The sequence below is a fragment of the Ursus arctos genome, unplaced genomic scaffold (assembly GCF_023065955.2).
Source record: "Ursus arctos isolate Adak ecotype North America unplaced genomic scaffold, UrsArc2.0 scaffold_8, whole genome shotgun sequence".
Lineage (NCBI taxonomy): Eukaryota > Metazoa > Chordata > Mammalia > Carnivora > Ursidae > Ursus > Ursus arctos.
Window position 1 is genome coordinate 2,670,680 of NW_026623100.1, and position 15,096 is coordinate 2,685,775.

Genomic DNA, 15,096 nt, shown 5'->3' on the forward strand with positions numbered 1-15,096 from the left:
TTTTCTCTTTGTCTCTGAGATTTTAAGTTTCACTATTAGATGTTGGGGTGTTGACATATTTTTATTGATTTTGAGGGGTGTTCTCTGTGCCTCTTGGTTTTGATGCCTGTTTCCTTCCCCAGATTAGGGAAGTTCTCTGTTATAATTTGTTCCAATATACTTTCTGCCCTTCTATCTCTTTCCTCTTCTTCTGGGATCTCAATTATTCTAATATTGTTTTACATTACGGTACCATCTATCTCTTGAATTCCTCCCTCATGATCCAGTAGTTATCTCTATTTTTCTCAGCTTCTTTATTCTCCATCATTAAGTCTTCTATATAACTAATTCTTTCTTCTGCCTCATTTATCTTAGTAGTTAGAGCTTCCATTTTTTATGGCATCTCATTAATAGCCTTTTTGATTTCTACTTGTTTAGATTTTAGTTCTTTTTTTTCTCCAGAAAGGGATTCTCTAGTGTCTTCTATGCTTTTTTCAAGCCCAACTAGATTCTTTAAAATCATTATTCTGAACTCTAGTTCTGACATCTTACTAATGTCCATATTGATAAGGTCCCTGGCTGTCAGTACTGCCCCTAGTTCTCTTTTTTAAGGTGAGTTTTTCCATCTTGTCATTCTGTCCAGAGAGGAATAGATGAATGAGACAGTAAAATACTAAAATGGCAACAATGACCCCAGTGACATATACACTAAACAAATCAAAAGAGACCCAAAACTGGGGGGAGAAAAAAAGAGAGAATATGATCAGGCAGGTGAGCAGAATAGAGCAATACACTGGATTCTGTGTGTATTTTGGTCTGTTTTTTAGAAAACCAGATCCCAAAATTGTAAAGAAAGAAAAACTTTCATATGTAAAAAATAAAATACAATGAAAGGATAGAATGTGACTATAAGAATGGAAATTAAAAGAGAAGAAGAAACAAAAGAGAAAGAAAAACAACAACGAAGAAAGTATACAAATAGCCAGGTGAATAGAACAGAGCAATACACTATCTCCTGACTGTATTTTGGTCAGTTTGTTAGAGTAAACTACATCCCAAATTTGTAAAGGAAAAAAAAACACCTTATATATTCAAAAATAAAATTAAAGACATTGAAAAATAGAATGTAAGTGTAAAGATGAAAATTAAAAAAGATTTTAACAAAACAAAAAAAGTAAAAAAAGAGAGAGAATATCTTCAGGCAGTTGAATGACACAGAGCTATACACTAGATTTTGGGTGTATTTTGTCTGTTAGAAGAAACTGCATCCCAAAATTTTAAAGAAAGAAAAAAAAAATATATATATATATTCTATCCCTTCATTGTATTTCATTATATATATATAATTTATTTATAATTTTATATATATAATTTCTTATATATATAATATATAAATATATTTAAATATATATAAATATATATTATATATATTTATATATTATATATATTATAAATATATATTTTTAAATATATATTATAAATATATATATTTATATATTATAAATATATATATTTATATATTATATAAAAATATATAAATATAAATATATATATAATATATAAATATATTATATAATTTATAATCATTATATATATATATAATTCATATATATATATAATTCATATATATATATGAAATCCATATCCTGTATTCAATAGCACTGGAGTTTTGCAGTTCTCATTGGTGGGTAAACTTGGTCTTGGCTTGATCTTGTTGATCTTCTGGGGGAGGGGTCTGTTGTGTTGATTTTCAAATGTCTTTGCCCTAGGTGGATTTGCAGTGCCCTTGCCAGGGGCCAGGCTAAGTAATCTGCTTCAGTTTGCTATAGGTGGCTTTTGTTCCCTGAAGTCTTTCTATGAAGCTTTAGAGGATGAGAATGAAAATGGTGGCCTCCCAATCTCCAGCCCCAAAGCCAAAAGCTTGGTGCCCCACTCCTCAGTGAGCCCTCAGAGGAAAGCAATCAACCACTCCTGTCTCCCTTGTCTCTGGCCACACTCCATACTCATCAGACCTATGATTGAGCATTTCTGTCTCAGGCACATGACCCCTTTTGGAATCTCCAAAAATAGCAGATTCCTGTGGCATGCTCCCGTGCCACTCCTCCCAGGGGAGGAAGGGGGGGTGTCTCCCAGGTTCTGCCACTTGTTGGGCCCCTGCTTGAAGAGCAGTGGCCTGAATGTGCAGTGGATCATGGTTTATGGCAACCCGAGCTGAGAGCCCACTGCTGGGCTCACTCTTTGCAGCAGCTTACCTGCTCTGATGCCTGGGAACTCTGCCGCACTCAGGCACACCCAGTCTTCCTGTGACTCTGAGGATCCTGAGAGCACACTGTCCCAGCGAGTGTTGGTCCCCTCCCACCCCCCCCCCCCCCGCCACCTGAGTGATGTCTCTCACTGGAGCAGACTTCTAAAAGTTCCCATTTTGTGCTTCACTTCTCTATCACTTGCCAATAGCCAGCTTACGGAGGCTCCCTTCCCCTCAAGGTGTATCTTCCCATATATTGCCTCGGATCCGTGTCTCTGCACCTCCTACCTTGGAGAAAGTGGTTGCGTTTCTATTCGTAGACTTGCAGCTATTCTTTTCTTGGAACTCTGGTTGAATTTCAGGTGTTCAGAATGGTTTGATAGCTATCTAGCTGAATTCCTGGGACCAGACAAAATTAAGGTCTCCTACTCCTCTGCCATCTTGGACTCCCCTGTATTAAATTTTTAAAGTAAACTGAAACTGAAATTATAAGTTAGTTTGATTTAGGGTTAGGTCAGTAAGACATGATTCCTACTACTGAACAGAAGTTTTCAGGTCCTGTCTGCACTTTGTGTAGGTTTTCAGCAGCTCAGTGAAATGAAGACATATTCCCAGTAGATTTACCAGGGCAACCCCCCCCCCCCCGCCACCACACACACACCCCGAAGCACCTTTGGAGCACAGTGATATAAGTGGCTAGCAGTACATTGGTCTTACAGGTTGGGTCTTCCCCACCTCCTTCGTTCCCACCTCCCTTGAAGAAGCTACATTTTTGTGATCTCCGAAGAAGAGCATGAGATACAAACCCCCCTAAGTGTGGGATGGTGGGGGTGCAATTGTGGACATGGGAAGAAATCTCCACCCATCGCAGCCACAGAGATGGAGGCTGATTTATCTGTGTCCTTTAGTGATGAGGAACTGAATTTGGAAGGGAAGAAAAAAAAATTCTCTGTGAAATATTCTACCTTTAGGTAATTTTTCAGGGGATCACTGAGTTATGAAAAGTTTGAGTTAAGAAAAAAAATCAGCCTATCTACTTTTTAGAAATTATTTGGTTCATATATACAATGGAATATTACTCAGCCATCAGAAAGGATGAATACCTACCATTTACGTCAATGTGATGGAACTGGAGGGTATTATGTTAAGTGAAATAAGTCAATCATTATGTTGACTGTATGTTGCTAATTGAATTTAAATAAAAAAATATGCTTTCTAAAAAAAAGAAAAGTACTTCCTCAACACCAAAAAAAAAAAAAAAAAAAGATTTGAACTACTATAAATCCACAAGCAATGGTTCAGACATGGTGCTTCTGAAGTATTTCACCCCTCCCTACCAGGCCCAAGCTGCATGGAGGAAAGAATGGACTCCCCCACCTCTGTTTAGGAATCAGGAGACAGAAGGGGCCATTACTGCTGGGCTTGAGTGCCAGGAACAGGCATCATAAGGGGATTGGCAGCCACAATCACTGGTGAGCCTGCCAGAAGTCTGAGGGGTGAAACAAGTGGCACTAAAAAAATCCCTGACATCATATTAGCACTGTTGACAGATGTACTTCCATCCATCCATCCATCCCTCCCACAGGCTAGATGAGTCCATTCAAGCTTGGTCCTTCACAACAGTGTAAAAATAGAGGTGCTCTATGGCCTGTCCTGTGGTGAGCTGTGACCTGAAGTCAAACTGCCAAAGCTTGTCCAAGAAACCCAAGACCTCAGGGCTGATGAGGTTCTGGTTGCATTGTGGACAAAGTGTTCCCATAACACACTGGAGCATCTGCCCAAGATATCATTGAAAGGTGGATCTAATTCCGTGTTATATTTGTCAATATAGTCATACAACATATATAATCTTCTGAACCCAGAACCTTGGCTATCTTCACTGACTGATTGTAGCTGTTATGTTCATGGAAAAATGGCTCCTTCCAGAAGATCATACTTGCCAGCATACAACCCAAGCTCCACATATCCAACCTATCTATAGTTGTATGTCCAATAGTCTAAAGTAGTTCAAGACCCTTGAAATATCAGGAAGAAATTTGGACACTATATTCTTTTTTTTTTCCTTCAAGTTGTGACTAATCAGTTTTTTAAAATTTAAAAAAAATTTTTTAAAAGCTTTTTGTATGTTACGTTAGTCATCATACTGTACATCGTTAGTTTTTGATGTAATGTTCCATGAGTAATTGTTTGCGTATAACACCCAGTGCTCCATGCAATATGTGCCCTCCTTAATACCCATCACTGGCCTATCCCAATCCCCCACTTCCCTCCCCTCTGAAACCCTCAGTTTGTTTCCCAGAGTCCATAGTGTCTCGTGGTTCAGTCCCCCTTCTGTTTACCCCCCCTTCTTCTTCCCTTTCTTCTCCTACTGATCTCCCTGCTATTTCTTATGTTCCATAAATGACTGAAACCATACAATAATTGTCTTTCTCTGCTTGACTTATTTCACTTAGCATAATCTCCTCCAGTCCCATCCATGTTGCTGCAAATGTAGGGTAATCGTTCTTTCTGATGGTTGAGTGAGTAATGTTCCATTCTAAATATGGACCACATCTTCTTTAACCATTCGTCTGTTGATGAGCATCTCGGCTTCTTCCACGATTTAGCTATTGTGGACAATGCTGCTATGAATATTGGGGTGCATATGGTCCTTCTCTTCACTACATCTATATCTTTGGGGTCAATACCCAGTAGTGCAATTGCTGGGTCATAAGGTAGCTCTATCTTTAACTTTTTGAGGGACCTCTGCACTGTTTTCCAAAGTGGCTGTACCAACTTGCATTCCCACCAACAGTGTAAGAGGGTTCCCCTTTCTCCACATCCTCTCCAACAACTGTTGTTTCTTGCCTTGTCCATTTTTGCCATTCTAACTGGTGCAAGGTGGTATCTCAGTGTGGTTTTGATTTGAATTTCCCTGATGGCTAATGATTTTGAACATTTTTTCATGTGTCTGTTAGCCATTTGTGTGTCTTCATTGCAAAAGTGTCTTTTCATATCTTCTGTCCATTTTTTGATTTGATTAATTGTTCCTCGTGTATTGAGTTTGAGTTCTTTATAGATCTTGGATACCAGCCTTTTATCTGTAGTTTCATTTGCAAATATTTTCTCCCATTCTGTGGGTTCCTTTTTGTTTTGATGACTGTTTCCTTTGCTGTGCAGAAACTTTTTTTGTTGTTGTTGTGCAGAAACTTTTTATCTTAATATCCCTGATGAATATGGATGCCAAAATTCTCAACAAGATCCTAGCTAATAGGATCCAACAGTACATTAAGAGGATTATCCATCACAACCAAGTGGGATTCATCCCTGGGATGCAAGGGTGGTTCAACATTCGCAAATCAATCAGTGTGCTAGACCACATTAATAAGAGAAGAGACAAAAGCCATATGATCCTTTCAATTGATGCAGAAAAAGCATCTGACAAAATACAGCATCCTTTCCTGATTAAAACCCTTCAGAGTGTAGGGATAGTGGGTACATTCCCCAATTTCATAAAAACCATCTATGAAAAGCCTACAGTGAGTATCATTCTCAATGGGGAAAAGCAGAAAGCCTTTCCCTTAAGATCAAGAACATGACAAGGATGCCCACTCTCGCCATTATTGTTCAACATAGTACTAGAAGTCCTTGCAACAGCAATCAGACAACAAAGGGAATTAAGGGTATTCAAATTGGCAAAGAAGAAGTCGAACTCTCTCTCTTCGCAGATGACATGATACTTTATATGGAAAACTCAAAAGACTCCACCCCCAAATTAGTAGGACTCATAGAACAGTTCAGTAATGAGGCAGGATACAAAATCAATGCTTAGAAATCAGTTGCATTTCTATACACAAACAATGAGACTGAAGAAAGAGAAATTAAGGAATCGATTCCACTTACAATAGCAACAAAAATCATACGATGTCTCTGAATTAACTTAACCAGAGAGGTAATGGATATTATATTCTTGACCAGGATGGTAAAACTCAGCCAAACCCGTCTATTAGCTGTAGTTTTATGTGCCCATGACCAGTCATGACATTATGGAGCTTCATTTCTCTGTGCATAATTCCCATGCTGTGACAATACTCTGGGGCCTTCAGAATCTCACACATATAAAATCAAGTATCATAGTCTGTTAACATCTGGTACAATTGCTTGAAGTCTATTGTTCACATGTTCAAAAAGGGAAGCAGGGTTTCATGACATAGAGTCTTTCACAGTGCCTGCCAATATGATGATGTTGGGATTACCTCATAAATTCTCCAAAAGTTTTATTTCATGCTTGATTTTCCTTGTCTTTATTGGATTGAAAATATTTTTTAAAGATTATTTATTTATTTATTTATTTATTTAAGAGAGAGAACACAAGCAGGGAGGAGGGGCAGAGGGAGAGAGAGAAGCAGAGAAGACCCCCTACTGAGCAGGGAGCCTGATGGGGGCTAGATCCCAGGACCTTGGGATCATGACTTGAGACAAAGGCAGACGATTTTTTTTTAAGATTTTATTTATTTATTTGTCAGAGAGAGTGAGAAGATAGAGAGAAGGAGTACAAGTAGTGGAGAAGGAGCAGAGGGAGAAGCAGACTCCCTATTGAGCAGGGAGCCCAATACAGGTCTCGATCCCAGAACCCTAGGACCATGACCTGAGTTGAAGGCAGACACTTAACCTACTGAGCCACCCAGTTACCCTGGATAGAATTTTAACAACTTTTTCATTATTTGCAATGTCAATGTTGGTATGGGTCTGATATGTAAGAGAGGGTGGCCAACAAAGCTGGGCTTGATGTTTGGAGATCTGGCAGTCCTCAGGTTCAGAAGCCTCTGGGGGCAAGATCTAGTTTCAGACTTGTTTTCTTCACACTGTGATGGAAGCAGCAGCAGTGTTTCTGGAACCTTAGCTTTCAACTTTGGTTAAGTTAACTTTCCTTCTATCCCCAAATCATTCTTTTTATTAGTAGACTTGTTTTACAAAAACTAACGCACATATCCACACCTAGCTCATGACTGTTCACCTCCCATACCAACTTCCTCTTCCTGGTTCTTGTCTCAGTGAAAAGTCCCCTTAGTCACTCAGTTGTGCAAATGACAGACTTGGGAATTGCCCCCACAGCCCGCCAAGGTCCATCATCTATAGCTCAAATCAGGTTGTGCCATTTCCACTGATGTTTTTCTATTACCATGAGGTGTGGTGACCAGCCATTCTGGTGTGCCCAAGACAGAGGGGTTTCCCAACACATGGGCCTGTCAGTCTTAAAATTGGGATGGTTTTGGGAAACTGGTCTCTGCTTGCTTAAGATAGAGGGGTTTCTGGGGACATAGTACTCTCAGTGCTGAAACTGGGAAAATCTAAGGCAAACTGGGGCTAGTTGTTCACCCTAGTTTTAGAACTAAGTAGTTAATATTCCTGAGCACTCCACCCCTCTTTCCTCTGTTCTCCAAGTTCCACTCTATGAACACGTCATCCTGCTTTGCCACCTCAGGGCCTTTATTTATGTTCTTTCTGTTGCTCTTCCTTTTCCTGTAGATTATCTCTTCCCAACCATCAGATTTTAGCTCAATATTATTTCCTCAGAGAAATTTCCCTGATATCCCAGACCAGAGCAAATCTCCCTTTGATTTTCTTTCTTACTATTTGTACATTTCTTTATGGCACCTATTAGAATAGTAATTATGCTATTCAATGTGTGTCTCTCCGGCTGAGGTGTAAACCCCTTGCAGGTGGGGACCATATGCACATGTGATTCTTCAACATGGTCCCAGCACTTGGCACAGTGCCTGCCACAAAGTAGGTGTGTATGAGTTATTTGTTGAGTGGATGTCTCCTTTTACCATCCTATGAATATAAAGTTTATTTGCACAGTCACAATAGTTCCACAGCAAAATGGTCAGGTGGTCCTATTTTCTATAACACATATTTAATCAAATCATGTTGCAAGTACCTCCCTTTGTTTGCATCACAATTCTCTTTCAGCAAATCAATGATAGACCGAATGACTCTATCATCCCTCCCAGGGGTTACATTCTAGGGAAAACTATGGGCACAGAAATGTCTGTAAACATATGAGCCTCTATCCATTAGGTAGCCTCCTTTTTTATCCCGTGTGCATTTTGAATCAAGACTGCACATTTCAAGAAATCTGAAAAATAGACCCATTCCATCACATATCACTAAATGAGTAATTTACTAAAGATACCATGGATTCCTGAAGAAGAGGAATCACACTGCAAGCCTCATAGCAGGAACTCGAGGAACTATTACAAGAGATGGTTCTATTCTTCTCCTCTAAGTGTCCCTCTCTTGATGTCATTTTCCCCACCCCTTTCACCTCTCACTGTGGCCTCTAAAATAGTCCTGTGTATGCAAACAATGAATCATGGAACACTACATCAAAAACTAAGGATGTACTGTCTGGTGACTAACATAACATAATAAAAAATAAAAAAAAAATAAAAAAATAAAATGGTCCTCTGTTGCTCCAGGATAATTCAGACCCTTCCCATACTCTGCATATATCCCACAACAAAGCAAAACCCCAACCCAAGCCTCTAAGTCAGTCTCCTGTGCCTTAAGCACAGCCTTGAGAGGTCTCATTTCATTTCCTTCCCATATCCCTTCTTTTTGGAAAACTATACTTTTCCATCCATATACAGAAGCCCACCAGGAGGCTTAAGGCAGTAATTATATAATTAGAAAAGACAACAAGTATCTATCAAGGAAAGACAGGTGGAGAACCTGGGTTATTATTTTCATCAGAATTGAAAAAAAAAATCCAAGGGAAATTGTGCTAGAGTTTTGGTCAATAAGATGCTAATAGTGATTTCTCTGCCAAAGAGGCTCTTCCCTTATGAGCACAGAGTGCTTTACCACATGCTGCTCGGCTGAACCCAGGCATACCCCTGAACAGTGGGGCAGACAGAAAGGTGGTTCTGTGGATGAATTCAGACTTTTTGTCATCAGTTGTGCCTCAGAGGCCTCAGCTGGAGAGAACTGGCTGCCTGTTCTCAAGGCCCAACTGAGCTAATGGGGCAAAGAGAGGCAGAGGAGCCATTGAACATGAAAGAACTGCAAAAATATGAACAGAGCACAAGTCAGTTACAGCATCTTTCAGGAAAGCCCCATGCACAGGGAAACACACTCTCCTGGGTCGACTGACATCACAACACCACAGATCCTACTCTGGCTATCTTTGCTGCTTTCTCTGTTGACCAAATATAACCAGTCTTGGAAGACTCCTAGAGCCCAACAATGTCAGGGATCGAAGGGAATTGACAAATTATCTGGGTCCTCTCCTTCACTTGTTAAATAATGAAATTCAAGCTTACAGGGGTTTTTACCACTTGCTGAAAGGAAAGTCATTTGGTTACTGGCAGATAATGAAAACAACAGTCCTTCTGGTTGCTAGCTAATTGAGATCCAATTTTCAACACTACTCAATAAGGAATTTACCCTAACGTATATAGATTTATAGTCTAGAAAAGCAACAGGATCAATGGCGTCCATTTTTAAAAATGAAAATTAGGGCTAAATGAATTTTAAAATGAAGAGTTGGTTAAAAATAGACTTAGCGGAAACAGTTGTAGTCATCACTCTGCTGTTAATGGCTTGGAAACTTAAAGTGATTTTTAATCATCTATTTCTTTCCCAAAGGTTTTTATGTCCATCTTTAAATAAACAGCAGGATTTAATCAGTGGAGTTTGATGGGCAATTTCTCTCTTGAGAACTGGCACAGTATTGAAGCTCATTGGGTTTCATAGTTTCCAAACACAGCCTGTTTCAGTGGCCCTTGTATTCCTAGATATTCCTCTAAGTAATTATGGATAGCCCTATGTTTGATCACAAGTCAAACTACTAAAGTCAAATTTGAAATATGTTGACATCCCGTTAAAAGTGTAAGGGAACACATTGACCCCAGGAGATGTGACATCACAGAGCTCTGATCTTTTATACCGCTGCTCTGCTAAAACCATTCCATATGGGGACAGCCATACAGGAGCCCTCTGGGAGCTGAGCAACATATTAAATTCATTTAGCACAGGAAGATTGTTTATATTAAGCACCCATTTTCTTTCCTCAAAGACTTTAGGGGTCTTTAACAGCTTCAATCCTTACTGTTTTCTCTCTCAACATTCTGCTGGGCACATAGCAAGGCCATAATACATATGAACTATTTGATCAGAGACCTACAACTTAACATGCTGTAGACTTTACATACCTTCTCTTGTTCAATCTACATAATAGTCCTGAGGTGAAACAGAACAGGTGTTGTCATCACCATGTTGTAAATGAAGATGTGGATGCAGAGAGATTGGGCTGAGGTTCAGGGCTGCATGCATGCAGGGGTCCTGATCTCTCTGTATTATTGTCACACCACCAGTCAAAAAGGGAAGTGGTAGGGGTCTTACTTTGTATTAATTGGGTGGGCAATTAGTGGGTAAAATTGTTTGGTTATTGGCAGAAACTGAGAAAAAGAGTCTCTACTGCTTCATACTTCCTTTCTCAGAGACAAGAGTCTCTGCAGACTATAGTCTCATCAGTGAGGCTGGGCCACATGTCTCTGTCTTAGCTTGGCTTGGGAGCTTGGGGTGTCAGGGTTCTAGGTTCCCTGGTATGATGTCAGGAAATGAAGATGGATGTTCCAAACAAACAATTGAACTTCACATCTCCAAAGATTTCTTCAGTTTCAACATCTTATGACCTCCAATACATTTTTTTCCTTTGCACATGGTCCCAGACACCAGGGTGTTGCCTGTTTATCTCCAAGGAGGAACAACAAGGTCTTTTGGCTTCAAGGTCAGTGCCATTTCAAAAATCTTACAATTAGTGTACTAGAGTATAGTTCAGTAATTGAGTTTGAACCTAGATTTGAAGTAAGTTCTGCCACTTACCAGCTGTGTGAATATAGGCAAGTTACTTATCTTCTCTAAACCTTCCATTTTTTCATACTTAAAATGCCAAATGAAGGTTGTTGAGAGAATTAAGTGAGAAATGTGAAAAACAGTGTGCACATATGGAAAATTTGTAAGTGGTAGCCTTGGTAGCTATTAGCGCGATTGCTAATATTGCTTTCCTGGCTTGTGTTTGGCAGAAGAGGGAGGACATGCCTAAAATTCCCTGAAACCTTGCTGAACATAAAGCTGATGGAAAGTATGAAGTGCACCCTCCTTAACAGAGATGGACAGAAATCAAGTCATCAACAGTGTTCTCCCTCAGCCCTGGCCAGTCCTGCCACAAAGGTGAAATCTATTATAGGTGGAACATACAAGAGAGAGAAAGAGAGATCCTAAAATCCAGTATAGTGTCTGGCACAACCTACCCCTCCAAATCAAATCTGCACAGTTTTCCATCTTGAATGTGTGGAAGCTGACCTCTTCGCATTGGATTAATCTAGCTTTCTTACTCACTGCAAACAAGTGAGTAACAGCACCCATATCAGACACTCATTGGGGAAAACTCAGGGAGATGAAATTAGTAGGACCAGTGTGGGTGCCTCATTTCCTGTCCATTCTCGAGCAATATACAGAAGTCTAATACGGTTGGAAGTTGTTATACAATCTTGGGTTGTGGTATTTTTAGCTGAATGATTAGGGAAGCACAGATCTCTTTGCTGCAATTAGAGGCTGCACAATGTGGCAAACACTTTGACTCTAGTGTTTTCCTTTCAGCTGAGTGTTTGAGTATGTGAGAAGAGCACCGGCTTTGGGGGTCAAGGCCGTGAGGTTGTCCAGGATATATGGCCTTAAGCATTGGACTGTAGTAGCTTTCCATGGAACTTAGAAGGAGACCTGCTATTTTGCTTGGAGATCAGTCTGCAGGGATCACTCTTAGACTAATTAACTTTACCTCTTCCTTGTTACCCTCTGGTTGTGTTTGTGCCAGTGAGAGACTGCAAAGGGGACAGACAGAAAGGAGGGTGTATCTTCCAACCTCCCTGGGGCATCTTGAGTCTGGTCACAGCCCTCATTCTTCTACCTGGCTCTCCTATGGTGACAGCCTGTGGCATCTCAGCCCTTTCTCTTGCCCCTTAGAACTAGGGCTGATGTTAGTTTTGGTGACTTTCACCAACCTCTTCTTAGGCTTCCCACACTGTTGGGACTAGTCCTGCCATTGAACTTCTTGGATTTGCTCATATGAGTGACCATCTGTTTCCTGCTACAACCTTTCCTGGTACAATATGGAAAGATGTCTAATTTATTTAAGATGTGAATATTGCTCATTTTAGTCACTTGGATCCATATGGGTCTCTCTAAACCATCACAATTTCTCAATATTTTCGAATGTATCTTTTACTCTAAAGAGAAAAAATATAAGGAAGAAGGTATTTGAACTTATGTTACAAAGACAAATGACTAAAAATGCTCTCCTTTGTCCTATTTCACTATCTTAAGAGTGATTTAAAAACAACAACAACAATAGATATTGGAATTTCATAGCTTGCTGTGTAATCAAGGCAAATGTACAAATAGGAAAGTTCCATTATTAGAGCAAAATCTCTCAAATGGTTCCATTGCCCAAAATGACTCATTTAGACTTGTCACAGTTCTTTATTTCTGTACTACACTCTAAGCAAGTACAAATAAAAATAGCCAAGGAGGAAGCTTACGTATAAGCTCTGGTACTAGGGTTTTTCCATGGGAAATTGATTTATTCTTCACAAGTCTATAAATTCAATTTACCCCCATGACTTCCTGTATTGATACAAATGCCATGGATCCAGGGAAGGCTTAAGCAGACATGTCTGGAAAACATTTCTCATTTTTCTTTCTCAATTAGATGAGCTAAAATTGCATTACAGGCTACTCTGCTCTGAAAGACCATAAATATATCTAATACCCACTGTCTGGAGAGATATAAAATTGTGCAGGCAGCTGCCCTCCCGACCCTGGCTTGTAATTTTCTCACATCTTCCAGTGAAGCCAGTTTTCCCCACAGTCATTGTTAGTCAAGAGCTGAAGAGACTGTCTCTGGCTGTCTATTTTTATTTTACATGGCTGAAGAAGTGGTTCCTTTTTTTATGTCCACTCATGTATGAATAATAAAGTTTTAACTTGGTTCACCAAACTTATGATAACAGGGTTTAAATTTTTTTAATAATTTTTTTTATTCTATTATGTTAGTCACCATACAGTACATCCCTAGTTTTTGATGTAAAGTTCCATGATTCATTACTTGCATATAACACCCAGTGCACCATGCAATACATGCCCTCCTTAATACCTATCACCAGCCTATCCCATTCCTCCACCCCCCTCCCCTCTGGAGCCCTCAGTTTGTTTCCCAGAGTCCATAGTCTTTCATGGTTCATTCCCCCTTCTGTTTACCCCTCCCTTTCTTCTTCCCTTTCTTCTCCTACCAATCTTCCTACTTCTTATGTTCCATAAATGAGTGAAACCATATGATAATTGTCTTTCTCTGCTTGACTTATTTCGCTTAGCATTATCTCCTCCAATCCCGTCCATGTTGCAGCAAATGTTGAGAAATCATTCTTTTTGATGGCTGAGTAATATTCCATTGTATATAGGGACCACTTCTTAATTGAGTCATCTATTGAAGGGCATCTCGGCTCCTTCCACGATTTAGCTATTGTGGACAATGCTGCTATGAACATTGGAATGCATGTGGCCCTTCTCTTCATTACATCTGTATCTTTGGGGTAAATACCCAGTAGTGCAATTGATGGAAAACCCACCCTCAAGCTACTAGAAGTTATAGAGCAATTCAGTAATGTGGTGGGATACAAAATCAATGCTCAGAAATCAGTTGCATTTCTATACACGAACAATGAGACTGAAGAAAGAGAAATTAGGGAATCCATCCTATTTACAATAGCACCAAAAATCATACGTTATTTTGGAATTAACTTAACCAGAGACGTAAAGGATATATATTCTAGAAACTACAAATCACTCTTAAAAGACATTGAAAAAGACACAAAAAGATGGAAAAACATTCCATGCTCATGGGTCGGAAGAATTAACATAGTTAAAATGTCTATGCTACCCAGAGCAATCTACACTTTCAATGCCATCCCGATCAAAACACCAATGACATTTTCCCAATACTGGAACAAATAGCCCTTAAATTTGTGTGGAACCAGAAAAGGCCCCGAATCACCAAGGAATTGTTGAAAAGGAAACACAAAGCTGGGGGCATCACGTTGCCAGATTTCAAGCTGTCCTACAAAGCTGTGATCACAAAGACAGCATGGTACTGGCACAAAAACAGACACATAGACCAATGGAACCAAATAGAGAACCCAGAAATGGACCCTTGGTTCTTTGGGCAACTAATCTTTGATAAAGCAGGAAAAAACATCCAATGGAAAAAAGACAGTCTCTTCAATAAATGGTGCTTGGAAAATTGGACAGCTACATGCAAAAGAATGAAACTTGACCACTCTCTCACACCATACACAAAGATAAACTCCAAATGGATGAAAGACCTCGATGTGAGACAGGAATCCATCAAAATCCTAGAGGAGAACATAGGCTGCAACCTCTTTGACATTGGCCACAGCAACTTTTTTCATGACACATCTCCAAAGACAAGAGAAACAAAAGATAAAATGAAATTGTGGGCCTTCATCAAGATAAAAAGCTTCTGCACAGCTAAGGAAACAGTAAAAAAAACTAAGACGCAGCCCACGAATGGGAGAATATATTTGCAAATGACACTACAGATAAAAGACTGGTATCCAAGATCTATAAAGAAATTCTCAAACTCAATACACAAGAAACAAATAAACAAATAAAAAAGTGGGCAGAAGGGGCGCCTGGGTGGCACAGCGGTTAAGCGTCTGCCTTCGGCTCAGGGCGTGATCCCGGCATTATGGGATTGAGCCCCACATCAGGCTCCTCTGCTATGAGCCTGCTTCTTCCTCTCCCACTCC

The 15,096-nt window shown here is 39.7% G+C and overlaps 1 pseudogene; it reads right to left on the reverse strand.

Annotated features, from left to right (window-relative positions):
- Positions 1–3,634: 3,634 nt before the first annotated feature.
- On the reverse strand, positions 3,635–6,508 carry LOC113269020 (casein kinase II subunit alpha-like; annotated as a pseudogene).
- Positions 6,509–15,096: the final 8,588 nt, after the last annotated feature.